This window comes from Taudactylus pleione, unplaced genomic scaffold, assembly GCF_031769625.1.
Source record: "Taudactylus pleione unplaced genomic scaffold, aTauple2 ptg000083l, whole genome shotgun sequence".
Classification (NCBI taxonomy): domain Eukaryota; kingdom Metazoa; phylum Chordata; class Amphibia; order Anura; family Myobatrachidae; genus Taudactylus; species Taudactylus pleione.
Genome location: NW_028284485.1, coordinates 5,787,821 through 5,801,767, shown reverse-complemented (window position 1 = coordinate 5,801,767; position 13,947 = coordinate 5,787,821).

The following is a 13,947-nucleotide window of genomic DNA, read 5'->3' as shown; positions in this document are numbered from 1 at the left end:
ATCCCAAAAAAAAAAAAATGATTAGGAGCACTGTGTAAAAGGGGCACTACATGTATGGAGGCACTGTGGTCTGTGGGCTGCAGCTCTAAAAAAAGGCATTAATATTGGACTGTAGCACTATGTTAAAACCTACAGGGGCACGTTGTCTTTTTTTTTTTAAAAAGATGCCATTAGGACAGGAGCACTATATTTAACAAAAAGGATCACTGTGTAATAAAAACAAAACATAAGAACACTGTGAGACAGTACTGTATGTTGTGTGTTCAGGCACTTTTAAAACAATTTAAATAAAACATGTGTGTTAAAAATATCACATTATTAGGATGCCACCATTGCTAGGGGCACTGTGTTGTGTGTTCATGCACTGATAAAACATATGAAATAAAACTTTTGTGTGAAAAAATCGAGATGTGTGGTTTGGTTTTCCTGAAAATGAGCTCTAGTTCAGAATCACTTCTGATTCTGGTCTGCTGTCAGTATGGAAACCTGGATTGAAATAAAAAGTGTTCATGTTTTGAATTGCATTTAAATCCCCTGCCAGGTGCCATGGCTTGGGAGGAGCAGATGAGTTTGGGAGAGTCATGCACACATCACTATGATCTTTGCTTGCTTATTAGGGTTTTTTTTTAAAGCAGCTAAACAGTTTAAATAGAAAAACAGAGTAATTTGAAAAACAACAATGGACCTTTTAGCCTGGTCTGGTCATGTAAAATCGGAGAAAAAAACACTATTTTCCATTTACCAGCACCAGGCTGAACCAGCTAAGGTGTTAATGCCACAGCAGGAGGACAAAACATGGGGTCCTCCTGTCAAGCAATAAACCAGCCCCAAACTGGTCAGCCCAAGGCTGAAAATCCTCAGAAAGTGGGGACCCCCCCAAAAAAAAATGTGGTTCCTCTCCTGAGCATTATCCAGCCCTGCCTCTTCAATGCATCCCTGTGCAGTTGATAATTGGTTAATTGAAGTAATGATATTGTTCTTCACAATGGAACTATAGGTAACAGCCAGCCTGCCCTTTATTTCTGGTTTCCATGGCAGCGGACATTGTTTGGCTGATGGCAGCGCCCACTGATTGGCTGAGAGTGCCTGCAGCCATTATAATGGCATAATAGTCAATAGAGCTGATAGGGAATGATCTTAAGTCACTGTAGATGACAGTGGGCACTGGTCACGAAAGGTTTGTCATTTTACCAAGACCTAGGACTTCTACTGGAGAAGAGGACCAACCTTCTTCAGGGTGTATGTAAGTACTGTTTGTAGTGTGAATTCCGGTGAGTGATTGAGTGAATATGTAATAAATATTTACAATATTCATGTGTAAGTACTGTGTTTTGTTTAATATTTTTTTCATAGTGGAGATACAGGTACCATAGGTCTGCTGGCACTTGTAGTTCTACATGAAGTAAAATGTCAGTTTGGCTGTACATGTAGCTCTGCTGTGAAGAACAGTACTGTATTATTACTTCAATTAACCCATTACCCCTGCATCCACTGGCCATGGATGTATGATTAATGCTCAGGAGGGAGGTCCTCATTTTTTGGGGGGTTTCCACTATGAGGGTTGCCAGCCTTGGGCTTACCATTTTGGGGCAGGTTTAATGCTTTGGCAGGAGGACCCCATGCTGTGTGTCCTCCTACTGTGGAATTACCACCCCAGCTGGTTCAGACTGTTGCTGGTAAATGGAATATAGGAGGTACCCCACACCATTATATTTTTAAATTAACTATTTAACTGTGTTAATTATCTACCTATATTTACCTGTGCTAGCCTCAGGCCTCTGCTATAGTTCTTAAGTAATTAAAATGTTCAATAACATTGTATAGTTTATATTAAACTGCCATCTTGTCTGCCATTACAGTGCCACTCTGTCTCTATGGCCCACTAAAGGTGGTCAATGTAAATTAAAGTTTAAGAAAAGGCACCTAAAATCTAAACTCTATATCACAATATACTATAAACATCAGGGAAAATTTACTGCTAAAAAATATAAAATTGGCAAAATTCTATATACCACATTCAGTGGCAAGGAAAGGCTCAAGCCATGGACTTCCTTTACAAGTGGTGGTTCTGCTACTGCTGTTTCATGCATTAGAATGTCTATTGCAGAATCCAGGGACAAACAGAGTCAGGCATCTTCTGAAATCTCACATGCAACACCTTATTATATAAGTCTATGTGTCACCTTTAAAATAGAAAATAAGTTCACTAAAACAAAACTAAGGCTTAAAAACAAACTGCGGTCCTGATTCAGAGCCGGACACTCTGACCAGAGCGCACGCTCTGAATCAGGGCCCACCTCCATTAATATGGAGCGTCCTCCTGGACGCTCGTATAGCTGTGGGTCACCACCCACAGCATATACGAGCATGCAGGATGATGGTCGCGATGGTCTTGACCATCGTGACCATCGAAACTGCGAGCAAAAGCCTGCGGTTGAGTTTTTCAACTGCAAGGCCAGGAGTGATTTTGGCTCTATCAGAGCCAAAATCACTCCCACTGACATCACTAGTGATGTCAGTGGGGCCGGCTTCAGACGGTAGGCGTTCCCTTGGGAATGCCTCCATCTGGCAGGCACGCCCCCGGCATGCCCACCAAAGGGGGCGTGCTTTCAGTCAACATCGACAGCATGCCCCCTTTGATGAGACACTCGGAGCGAAGGAAAGTCCTTCGCTCGTCGCATCTCGCGCATGCGCACAACGGAGCTCCCTCCGTCATGCGCATGCGCAGTGCAGACCATCGACCCACTTGCGAGTGGACAGCTGCTCGCGAGTGGGTCTGAATGAGGGCCTGTATTTACAAAATTCACAAATCCTCAAGGAGTGTCTAATACCCCTTTTACAATGGAGCTAAAACCCAGGTTATTGAAGGGTTAACCCGGGCAGCTCCCTGGTGTAAAAGGGGAGAGGGTTGGATTGCCGGGTCGAGGGACCCGGCAATCCAACCCAGGTAACTAGCAGGGTTGAATACAGGGGTATCCTGGGAAACCCTGCTGTGAGAACAGCGCACTCCGGGTCATGATGACCTAGAGTGCGCTGCTAGCCGGCCCATTGTTCTGGCTTCAGTGGCGTTTGGAGATGACGTCATCTCCAAGCGACCACTTTCACTCTGGAAAAGCTGGGTCTATGCAGACCCAACTCCGGTGTGAGCGGTGCCGACTCTGGAATATGCTGAGTCGGCACTTGCAAAATTCTGGGTCTGATCCGGTTTGGAAATTTGTTCCAACTCCGGGTCAGACACGGAATATAGGTGGAAGAGGGGTATAAGTGTGGACTATGGGGCTGATTCAGAGCCGCTCGCAAGCGCACAATGCTCGCAAGTGGCTTGATGTTACCCCACTGGACATGTGTCGGCCCAGCGTGTGCATGCTTGAGACCCATCCAGCAACTGCAGCTCAGTTGCTACAGGTCTTGCTACAAGACAGGGCGGCTGTTGATGGTGAGTGACAGCTTGCCCCATTTTGAGGTTGGGAGGGAGGTGGCTGCACAAATGCAGACATTCCATTCGGAATGCGGCCCTACCGAAATCACTAGTGATGTCAGTAGTGGACTTCCTGCTCTATTAGAGCAGGAAGTCCACTCAGGCTTGCGGGAACCTGAGACCCTACCACAGGGTCTTGTCACAAGACCAATGGTCGCAATAAACTCAATGGATTCCAGGCTGCTCATACAAGCTGTGGTTGGTCACCCACAGCTTTGCGAATGGGCTGGAGAAAATAAATGCATGCTCTGATTCAGAGCAAGCACTCACCAGCAGCGAGTGGCTCTGAATCAGGCCCTATGTGTGAATCTGACATTTCTGACATGGTATTCCTAGGGAAGCCTCCTTCCTCCATTTCCACACCCTCTGTAAACTCAAAAATCCTGTAAAAAAATAGTAACAAGCAGTCTTGCATCAGCTAGCAGCTGCATGGATCAATCTCAGCACATAAAATCTCCATCACCAAAACCTTCATCATCAATCTCTTTATTACTGATTGAAGGTAGTCCTCCTGCATTAAATTTTCAAAAGCTCCTCCCCTAAACAGTATTCTCCAGAATAATCATTGCCCACTAGGGCTGCTGCTGATGCTGGGGTTAAAACTTCATCCAATAAGGGGACCAAGAAAACTTGTTTCAAACAACAACTGACTGTGAAACAATCCATTTCCAGAGGAAGCAAGTATGAAAGCTGCCAAATTCTGCACAGTGAATCACACACAAAGTCATTACAGCTTTGCTAGCATTATATATGTGTCAAATATCCACCATCAATGCTTGTGGTTTTAGGCATTCTATTGTGGTATAGTGTCTCTGCTACCAAATTCCATCTCAAATCCATTTTGCAAGAACAGCAATTCCTTGTCTTTACTGGGACATTAAATAAAAACTATTCTTGGCCTAGAAAATGGTGAAAATATGTGTACTGCTGCACTACTCAGACAAATTATATACAATGTAGCAGCTCACCATGCTGATACCACCATATCATTCAAACCATAATGCAGGTGTACAAAGGGGAACTCAGGGAGGACAGAAACCTCCCGTGGAGCAGAAGCATGGTTGAATGCTGATACCACAAAGAATATCCTTTATACCCTGGAGTAGCACTTCACATCATGCACACAAGTGGAAGAATTATACAAGCACAGAGGGAACCAGCCAGCAACGGAGAAGACCAGCACATGGAAGGTAGGCAGAGACAGCGCTAGCTAGTTAGTTCTACCTGCAGCCACCCAGTCAATACTTTGCTACTGGCAACATTGGAACCCACGGATAACACATTCGAAAGACTTTTTAACTGTGCAAAAGAGCTTTATAAACATTCACTCATTACCTCTCTTTTTAAAGGAATTGCGCCACACACATACTTAATTTTATTCATCACAACCACTCATTTTTATCTACCACTTAAATTGGCCTAGAAAATGCCATTGTACCCACTATCCACATATATTTGGACAAGCAATACAGGTCAAACTAAAGATTACATGACTGTGAAAGCCCACTTGGTGAGTGTATTGCCTTCAGCAACAGCAGTATCTAAGACACAATGCCAGCTTATTCACAGGCAGGCTGCTCTCTTTCAACGGCTTCACTAGAGGCATACCATTGTCAGGGATGTCATAGCAAAATAATGTACCCTGATAGTGTTCTCCTCAGGATTTGCCATTTAAGATAACATAAAGGGGGACTGGGCAGCATATCTTAATTTAAACATAATAAGAGGTGCTACCATGCTGAGACCTGTAGATCTAAAAAAGGGGGAAAAATTAAGATCCAAATTCTAAGCACTAAAAATATTGATTTTCAAAGTATATATAATAAACAATTAACATGGTTTTATAATAAGGTTCTTAATAAATGTTAGGCTAAAGATGTTTGCCTACCTACCATGTCACAGTAAACCTTATCAAGTGGGTCTCTAACATTCCAAATACTGACACATTATATAAATGTATCTAGGACTCACCTTTAGTAGTGGCCATTAAATGTATGTACTGCAATGCAAATAACCTATACTAAACTTAGGGTTAGGAGGTTTAGGTTAGGTTAATTGATACTTACCTGTGGATGATTGGGATTTTCAGCCGTATCGGCCTGCCGCTGTCGGGATTTGATCCCCCGGACTTGTGTCTGGTGGTAATTCATATGTATTCCCAACTGGAGGTAAGGACATGTCAACTCAGTGCACCAAAGTGAAACACCATTTTGATATCAGGTCAGGCTTGAAAGAATTGGACACACTTATAGGCACTCTACCATGATTCCATCTGATACACTAATAATCAAAATAATGGTGGAGGATTATTTTAATGACAATGTACAGTCCTTTTGATTACTGGGATGGAAAAAAAAGGCAATTTGGAGCCCATTGTACAATCTAGCTTTGATGTGCTTAAAATGCCCACCCTCCAGTGTGTACTTGGAAAGAGTGTTTAGCACAGCAAGGTACCTTGTGAGCAATCAGTGTAGGAGGCTACATCCTCAAAATATTGAAAAATGCTCATAAAATTAACTACAAATTATATGAGGAATACCATTGCTGCCAAATACAACAAAGTATAAGAGAATTCTGTAACAGTGGATTCCAGTATGGATGAGCTACTATTGTGCAATGGTGAATTTAACACTGATGAGGATGAGATAGATGAGATTGATAATGAGATCTTACCAGTGTAAATATGATTAACAATGCTGTTAGCTGCCTTAAGCCCATTTGTAACTTCTGTAGAGGGGGCCAAAAACAAACCAAGCATTTTAGCTACAATAGTGGCACTCCCTGTTGCTGAACTGCTTGATTTGTCAAACTGTGCATATCCTTTTTAATACACAACAAAAGTGTGGGTGGGAGGGACCAAGGGCAATTCCATTGTGCACCACTTTCAATTATGGGCTTTGCCAAGATTGTGTGTGTGTTTGACAGATAGTTTGTATGATTGTACCTTACAGCGCTGCTTTATACCATTCAATGCCATCCATTTTTTATGCATATTTCTTAACAGTGCTTTTTTTTTCTAGATACAATAACACTAATCAATCATTCAATGCTTTACCTAGTTTTCACTAAATCAGAGGTTCCCAAATGTGGGCTTCAAGGCAGCATAGCAGTCCTGGTTATTTATAATATATATATGGGTAAGCACAGGTGATTTAGTTAGTACCTCAGTCAATTTGATTATTTAACCATTTGTGCTCAACCATGGAGATCTCTAAAACCTCAACTGTAGCAGTGCCAGGAGGACCACGTTTGGGAACCTCTGCACTATATACTCCACCTCTTTTTTTCCTGTGCTGGCCTTAGACCTCTGATCTAGTTCTTTATTAATGAAAAAAAATTCAATATCATTGTATAGTTTATATTAAACTACCATCCTATCTGCCACTGCAGTGTCACTATGTTTCTTAGATGTGATATATTATTTTTTAATTTGCCATGTGTTGTGCCTCTGCTTTGTCACTTTGTTAAGCCAGTCAACTCATTGCTGCCATTGGCCAATGTTGGAGAAAACAATATTGTAAGCTGTGACGTTGTCAAGATTGACTAGATATGATGGGAAAATAATGTTATTGAGTTGAATAATACTGTAGGAATGAAAATACATGAATTTAGCTGTTTTTCTCAATGTTTTTAAAAATATCCAGATACAAAACCAAAACCAGAAACTATGTGTCAGATTGCACATGATTGGTGCAATGATGAACTCTATTGAAAGAAAATGATCTTAGAAGAAACATTAAGTATTTGAGCAAAACAGAGATATAATAAAATATCACCACAATGAGATTGTATAATTTTTTTAAATATAAAACATGATATTTTGCAATAAAATAATATTATTTCAAATTTGACTTTTATGTACTGTATATTAATTTGTATTGATCCTGTTCTGTTACAGACACAAATTCTAAACTACCTAAAACATACACACAATAAATGTAACATAAAATAGAGAATGCATGCAGGCAGCTTTGCAATTGCGATCCTTGCAATTATGGTAATGAAGCAGGAGGCATCATGCCTCCTGCTGCAATATCTATCTGAGCTGTGTTATCCAATGCAGAATTGGATACTCTGAAGACCAATCTTTATCAGTCGACGTAGATTCTTGCCTCTTCCCTCCCCCCCAACGACGGCGACATGCCTCAGTTTCAGGAAACAGAGGCCATCGCCGCCCCCTCCCCACCCACAAATGCCAGCAGACTGTCAATCACTGATAGTCTGCTGGAAGTCTCTGTGTGGCCTCACAGACCCATTCCGCACATGCGCAGAATGTGTCTGGCACCTGTGCAGATTCCCGAACATTGACAATCTGCATTTAGCAGTGCACTAGCATGCACTGTTGAATTAGGCCCTGAGTCCTTACTTTGTATAAGGAAATTAATTAATGAATACTTTATTGTCATTAACAGCACAAGTGATTTCAACAAAACACCATGTAGCTTCTTACCACATAATAAAGCAAGCAGAAGGTACTTTACAATTTAAAAATAATAAAACATCTTAATATAATTAAATCAGGATCATTACGACCATTTAGCCTATGCACAGTACTAGGGAAAAAGCTATTGTGCAACTATTTTGTGGATATGAGATAGTGGGTAGCATTAAAAACAGTACCACTTTAGTTATTACAATACAAAGATAATGAGTTACACTGGGTCACTCAAAGGAAAATGGATATCAGCTGTCGGTAACACCTAAGCTGCTAAAACCTGGCGTTAGACAACTACTGGCTATATACTTGTATTTTGTATGATATAGCTGCATATAATGATCAATCAATAGATTATGTAAACATCACCATGTGCTGCTGCTAATTTTAATACCAGTAGCTACCTGGCAGTACATAGTAATTACTATAAAGAAAGGAAGAAGAAAAAAAACTGCACTGCAATGGTGAGAAAAATATATATTAAGTGATGGTGCTTGATAGACCAATTAAATACTGTACAGGCTACTTCTGACTTTATATAAAAAAACATTTATGCCAAAGACACATACAATATAAGATTATTAATATCAGTAGTACCTTCCCAATAATGGATAATAAGTTAGTAATAAATTTACAAACCTATGTAAATACAATGTATATCAATAATTTTTCTCACCATTACAGCACAGTTTTTATTTCTTCCTATTCGCTTCCTTTTTTTTCTTCCTTTCTTTAAACTAGGTCCCTCTCTAAACCATGATAAAAGGAATAATGTAACTTTTTTATCTCTTGGAAATGGAGAAATAGTCCCAACAATAATAATTACTGTAAATATATCAAAGACATAAGGGGAGGTAAAGTACCAATTGAGTTTAGCAGTTCATTGCTAGGCATTGGACTCTGGAGGACAGCTGAACTGGTACTTAGGCCTGTGTATAGTGCAGTGCATGATTAAATGGGTTACTTATACTTTTGGTTGATGCAGGCTAGTTCTCGATACCTGGATGGCAATTGAAATAATGATCAAAGGTCTGAATAGTGGTATCCGGTCATTAGGTCTACAGTAAATAGGTAGACGATGTTTGGGTAGACAATAGAAGTTAGGAGGGCAATAGGTCGACAGTGTCTGAAGGTTGACATGCTAAAGGTCGACTAGTAAGAAGGTCAACAGGTACATAAGGTCAACAGGGTCATTAGGTTGACACACAAATGATTGACACAAATGGTTGACACATTTTTGTTGTTGTTAGGGTGAGGCACTTACCCTGTCGGTTAGGGTTAGGGACCAGGAGGGATGGTTAGGGTTAGGCACTTACCAGATGGTTAGGGTTAGATACTAGAAGGGTTGGTTAGGGTCAGGAACATACCCCAATGGTTAGGGTTAGGCACCAGGAGGGAGGGTTAGGGTTAGAACCAAGGGGATGGTTAGGGTGAAGATTATGATTTGAAAAAAAATGCATCAACCAATTTTATGTTGACCATTTGTGTGTCGACCTAATGACCCTGTTGACCTTATGTACCTGCCAACCTTTTTACTAGTTGACCTTTAGAGTGTCGATAATCAGACCCTGTTGACCTATTGCCTGTCTAACTTCCATAGTCTACCCAAACATTGTCTACCTTTTTACTGGAGACCTAATAATCCACACCTCTGAATAGTTCCCAGCAGCTCTGCTCACTGGGCCAAAAAGTAGAATTCACATATACAGACACTTTTTTCAACTGGAATAAAGTAGTCCACATTGGGTCAACTGGATCAAATCCAGACTTCCTCTGGACACCTGTTTTTTCTTGGGGAAACTCTGGACATCTGGATTAAAATCTGGATACTATCTGGAATTCTGACAGTTTTCTTAGTGCCAATAGCTACTCAATTCCTTGCAATGGTGTATTGCTCTCTGACTTTTGTAATTTAGGGCCTGATTCAGCAAGGAACGCAAAGGATAGAATGCAGGCACCCATCCACTGCGAGAATATGCTAATCAATGCATACACAAAGAGACTGCAGCACAAGATGCAGATGCCCAGTGGCATATTAAGCTGCCCATCTCTCTTTACTCAAAGCCTGATCAGTACACAAGACAGCGTAAACATCGGTAACATAGAGAACCATCGGACTCATTAGCATATTAGTGGTTGACCTGACTTGCAACAGGATTTTGCCCACTTCCTGTGCAGAGCTTACGGTATGGCTGCGTATGACACCATAGTGCCTTTATTATGCACGCCCCTATAACAGAGTCCCAATGCACAGGTACGCCTGCGTTTGCCTGACTACCCCCCATCACCACCCACAAATGGCACTTCCTTTTAATCAATTTCAGAGGGGTCTGCATTCACACTGTGTGTAGTCTGCATAACCTTACTCGATCGCACTAGCTAGTTCGCTCACGCACAGTGCGAAAATATCGGCCCAGTGTGTGCATTCTCTCCTTTGCATTCTTTGCTGAATCAGGCCCTTAGTCACTTACAGGTCACCCTATTTGCATCTCTAATTGTGGTGCTGGTAGCTGCCTTTGTAATTCTGGAAACTCTCTTGTCAGACAGACAGCACTTTATTTTAGTTTAGCAGCATTTTGTGTTTGAATGATAGCCCTCTCTATTAAACAGGCAGTTTTCATCATAACTGACAATCCCTTTATAAAGATGACACTTTCACAGCCATTGCCCCTCTTTAGTACCCACTATATCAGCTATTATATAGTATATCTTACAGATAGGTTCTCTTTGGCTGCAATGTGTCTAATTCCCCAGTGACTCTATTCTGACAACAATGGCCACTCCTGTCTTCTCAGACAAATTAATTTGCTTCCCCTTCTATGGCATCAATATCTTCATATTCTGACAACACTTCATTCATTCTGCTACCTTGGGCAAGTTGATAAGTTTAGTTTCTAAGGCTCAAGGAATCCTTACTCTGCTCTAATACTGTACATCAGCTCTTCACTCCACTGTCTTCCCAGCCTTCCTGACCATAGGGACCAAACCTGTGCAATGCCCTATTAAGTACAAAGCCACCCAATGCCAAAGACAGACATCTTCTGTATCCATTTTGTAGGACTTTTTTCACTTGCTATAATAAATATATAGTAATCACTGAATCTTATTATATATTAATTGTATTGAAAAAGCTACAGTATGCTTACCACATAGTACAGTAAATATATTGCAATGTCATAAACTTTTCTCCTCAGTTCATAAATGTGAAATAAGTAGTCCTTGTTTGCATAGAGACATAGAGAAATAACCAGACAGCTTATATTTAAATTATAAGGTATTTATCCCCTCCACCCTTATTAGCCACCATTTAAAATTCTGATAAACATCTTAAATATTAACCTCTTTGCAAATCCATATAAATAGTTGTCAATTTGGATCCCTTTAGTTAGCACATATCAGTTATTATAATGTTTTAACAAATGTATACATTATTTGACATAAAGTAACTGTCATCACAGATTTAATCATTTTAATTTGATCTTTAAATCAAATATATTGTTTCATACTAATTGTATATTTTTTATGTAATTATTTAATTTTAGTTTTATTTTGTTATTTATTTGAGTTTGAATGTAGAATTAATGCTCTATTTTGTAGCAACAGTGTGTTTCTGCTTTGTATGGTGTGACAGATTTGCAATGATAGAATAATGAACATGCATTTATTATTGTTCACATCTGCTGAGTTTGCTTTTCAGACAAAATGTACAGAACCAGTGGGGCATCCACTTTGAAAAGAGAAACTGACTATGTTGTATTCAATTTTCTCTGTACTTGCTAAACTTTGTCTAATGACCCATCTAAGGTATTGACATCATATTTAATGGAGTGGCAGTGAAATGCCACTATGCCAAATAGGATAAGTCAGACTACAAAGGATTTAAACTCTAGCGTTATGTATTTTGATTTAAATCTTTTTACAAGTTGAATTGCTTCCTTTCTCTCTATTTAAGGCTTTTCAATGCCTCTGTGAATACTTCTCTCTATTCTGTGCAGTTATAAACAGGATGGTGGCAATGTAATAAAGTATTTCAGTAAAATTACGGTAAGGAGAAAAAGAAATGTCAATTCGATATATACAGTTAAATAGCTTTTAGCAAGTCACCTTTAAAATAATTAGGGAGTGTAGTAGCTGTGATGATCGCACAAAAAGCATAAACTTAACTAGGAGTAAGTGACAAATTTATGCTTAGTATTTTTTTCTATTCTCCCAATAATATTTGAGTAAAATATAGGTATTCTATGAAGAAAAATATATTATGGTGAAACCAAATTACATTGAAAATAGTATGTGTTGAAATACTTATGATGGAAATTTATCATGTAGCAATTTGGTAAAGTAAACTCTTCCTGATATGATTTTAGTCGATTAAAAAGCTGACAGATTTATTAATTTTTTTCCGGCAAAACCAGTCAGAAATAGCCGGGTACTCAGGAGAGTCTGGGGAGTCAGAGGAGATCCTTACTGCAAATGTGTAGAACAGATTTCCTCTTCAACAACACAGTGAGGCGTGCGATTGCACCTTGTCAGCTAAAACACAGTTGGCTGTGTTCGCGTACCATGTGACCTCGTCAGTTAACCACTTAACTGGCATGGTTGAATGTGATGTGACCAGAGCCAGAAGTACTTCATCTGGCAAAGTTGCATTACATGTAACCATGCCAGCCCACTCCATCCCTCTATCTCTCCATCTCTCCATAGTAGGAGAGATCTGTTATGAACAAGTGGTCCACATTTTAAAGATAGCCATACTTGAGTACATGTGTCTTAATTAGAACCTCAATTATATTTGATTTAACCATCTGTGCTCAAGCATGTATATCACTAAAACTTGGACTGATAGTGTGCCTTGAGGACCGAGATTGAGAAACACTTTAGCATGGTAGAGATGTATGTGTTAATACATCTCTACATATCCGATATGGATTGAAGGTATACAGTCGGGAAACCAGCTGCCTTAATACCAACAGCTGGCTACCCGGCTGCTTTATCCTGGCATGAGATAAATGACTGGCATCTATATCTAGATGCCTGTCATTTACTGATGCCGGGAGACCAGCGCCCAGCATCCCGATCGAAGGGATGCCAGGCGCCAAGAGCGGACAGCCACGGTGGGAGGGTTAGGTTTAGGGCACCCAGGGGGGGGACTTAGGGTTAGGCTCCCCCCGGGAGGGTTAAGGTTAGGCTAGGGGAAGGGGGGATTAGGTTTAGGTGCCCCTGGGGGGAGGTTAGGGTTAGGCACCCCCCCGGGGGACTTAGGTTTAGGCAGCGGGGAAGGGGGGGTTAAGGTTAGGCACTTAGAGGGGGGATTAGGGTTAGGCACTTAAGGGGGAGGTTAGGGTTAGGCACCCCTAAGGAGGATTAGCATTAGGGGGATAGGTTAGGTTAGTTTATACTTACCTTAGGGACGATCAGGATTTCCAGTGCTGTCGGGCTTCCACTGCTGGGCTCTGCTGATCTGTCGGGCTGCCGCTGCCATGAATCAAACTGCCGGCCATGCGGCAGCCGGGATTCCATACTGATTCTAGACTGAGTACTGATTATTTTTTGCCAATACCCATGAAGCATACAGGAGATGGGGACCAAAGTGACGCCAGGAGGTAGGCGAGTATTGGATTTTTTCACAGGTAAACCCATGGGAATTATACTGGAGAAGAGGATGTGTACATTTGTAGAAGGTAAATATGTGTAAGTGTGTTAGGTATGTAAAAAAGTTTTACATTCTATGGTGTGTGTATACAGACTTATTTTGACTATTTTTTATCACTGGGGGTATGTTTGCCAGCTTCTTGCTGGCACTTGCAGTTCCACAAGTGCCAAAGGGCAGGCACACTGGCACCTTTAGTTCTACTGTAAAAAACAATAGTATCATTCTAATTTTCACACAATTATCCCTGCACCCACTATCCAGGGATGCGTGGGAAGAGCCCCAGGATTCAGTATAAGCCTGGGGAGTTCAGTAAAGGGGGACCACATTATTGGGGTGTTCCCATCTCCCATGAGATCCCCAGCTGGTGCTGACTAGCTTGTGGTG